Below are 2693 nucleotides of genomic sequence, written 5' to 3'. Positions count from 1 at the left end.
TGTGGAGTCAAGCAGACACCTACTGGCGCCTGTCCGAGTCGATCTTCAGCCGCTTAAGTTTCGGCTTTCTTTATGTTATCGCCCTAATGCACCGCACCTATTATTGGGACGTGACATTGTTGTTGCATTGAGTCCCGAGCAGTTGTGAATTGCTACAACATCGGTGGGACAGTATGACCTAATACTGTTTTCTCTTTCTCTTTTTTCTTATACGAAGCAACAGAGCACAGGCACATGCAACCTCGATTCATCCACCTTGAAGACACAGTCTTGAATCTACATGTATCAAGGCCTAGTGCACGCCAAATTCAAATAGTGAAAAAAACCCATAAGTAAACAAAACTCACACAAATTAATTGAACTTGGTAATCGAGCATAAAATTCGGTTCCCCGCGTAATTTTTGCTAATTTTGGGTCGCTGATCACGAAAATCGTATTATTTCTTAAATTTGGCCAATATTTAAGAAATTTTTGGAATGTATTTTTAACTCCGCCTAGGCCAACATCAAAGAAGCCGCCTTATGCGCCGGATCAGTCCCGTCCTGGTGCGGTGTCTGTTTTGAAGCAAAAAACTCGACTGTGGGGTGGGACAGCCCTAGGCCTATCCCATGACAGGACTGTAATAGTGAGGTAGAGATTTAGATTCTTGCCTCGATTCTCGGAGTCTAGGCTAGGAACCAGGCTTTAAAAAAAAGGAGACGGGAGGCGTCGACCCTGGGCGGACTCGAAGCTTAGAGTCTGGGAACAAGATCGATTCTTTGAATCCTCATTTGGACTCGAAAGAATCGATCCCAGAGTCGATCTTGCCCTGGCCCATAGATGTACACTATAGTCACTAGATACCGTAGGCCTACGCCCCTCTCTCGCCTTGCTGCGCGATGGCCACATTTGACAGCGGCGTCCACCATGTTTCGGTGGGCGAGCTGTGTGAAGGAATTTAAGCTAAAGCAATGGGCTAGGCATGTTTTCTCTCTCCCTCACACGCGATAGGCGAGGCTTGGTCCTTGTTAATTTTTTTTTTTACATGGGCGCCGTGGCGTACTATCTAGGTTACTAAATAGCAATAATACAGCGTTCTTTCTACAACTAGATCTACAAACAAATGTATTATTAAATAGATAGAGATAGAGAAAGAGGCTTGAAAAAAGAACCAAACCCCTTTATTTCTTCATCAGCACTTTATCTACGAAGTGGTTTATTTCTTATTGACTGAATCAACGCGTTTTGGGCCTATAGAACTTTTAAAATGAAGTATGAAAAGGTGTGGGTGTCATGGGAACCTCCCAATCACCCCACCCTCTCTCTCCTCCCGAATCACAATACCACCCCCCCCCCCCCCCCCAAGTTTGGCTTTAAATTAAATCAAGATGAGCCGTAGAAAAAAATTCCAAAGTTTTTTCTGCCATTAGGTGTAAGAAGGCAAAAGCTCTTCTTACAGCAAATTCATCCAAACAAATGATGAATGCATGTAGATCTACAAGTATTAAAAAATCGAGTTAAACTTTCCCTTGTGACACTTGAACAGGAAACTGTATTTTTCATTCTTACGTTCAGTTATTTTTTAAAAAGTATACCAAATAAGTATAGTGCTTTCTTCTGTATGTAATAAACTTCGGTTTATATTGATTTTAAGAACTAAAGTAGACGATTTACAGCACGTAAACTAAAGCTCCTTCTATTGCTGTTTTAAGTAAGTCTAATTTTAGACATTCGTAACACAAGAGTGACAACTCTGGACTTACTAAAGATAAAAAAGTGAACTTAATGTTGTTTTGTAGCCTGGTCAATTGTTTTTCTACACAGAGTAGTGATAACTGAAACAAAAAACCTTTACTAATTGGGTTTTTGGACAACATTCAATAAAACAAAAACATTAAACAGTACACTGTTTGATAAAGAAATTACCTGCCCATTGTGAAAAAGATCTAGGTGCTAGTCAACCTTAACTTCACATGGCCCAGAACCTTGCTGATAGCTCTTTATATAAAAAAACCCAAAAAAAACCGGAGTGACTATTTGTGTCTATAAGACATATTATGAGCTAAAAATAGATGATGTTGTTTAAAAAAAACCCAGACATCACTGATCTGCCTGACAGAAGCAGTGATGAGTTGTTTAAATTCATTCGAGCAAACACATATAAGACGCTGTGCATATACATTGTATAGCAAGCTCAGCACCAAGAGCACTCTGACTATGGTTTCCTTTGTCGCTAATAAGCTTAGAATATATATCCTATACTTTACATCATGCATTTTAGACACGAGCCTATCTTTGGCTGCTTCCATCCATAATTATTATTACTATGTTTAATATATCATAAGTCAGTGAGTCATTGTCAAATGAGTGAAATTAGTATCTCAGATTAGTAGATCTAGCTTGTTTAAGCAAGTAATTTTAACACAAAGACGAGGCAAAATTGCAGTGGTTAGATTTGATATCAATTAACTGAAAGGTAGGCTTTGATCAGACCAGGCTCTTAATCTTTCCGAATATTTTCTTCAAAACATAGATCTGGATCTAATCTGTCAAAATTCTTATCAATCTTATTCTTACCAGTGAAATGAAAGAGGGGTTCCTTTCGAGGCTCTGTTAGTACACTGATAAGTTAAACACAGCAGTGTTGCACCATCCTTTCTGGTCTCGTTTTATTGTAAAAAAAAGTCTCTTAGGCTGTAGATCTCCTCCTCCTC

The sequence above is a fragment of the Aplysia californica genome, unplaced genomic scaffold, assembly GCF_000002075.1.
Source record: "Aplysia californica isolate F4 #8 unplaced genomic scaffold, AplCal3.0 scaffold00221, whole genome shotgun sequence".
Taxonomy (NCBI): domain Eukaryota; kingdom Metazoa; phylum Mollusca; class Gastropoda; order Aplysiida; family Aplysiidae; genus Aplysia; species Aplysia californica.
Note: the sequence above shows the minus strand (reverse complement) of the source record.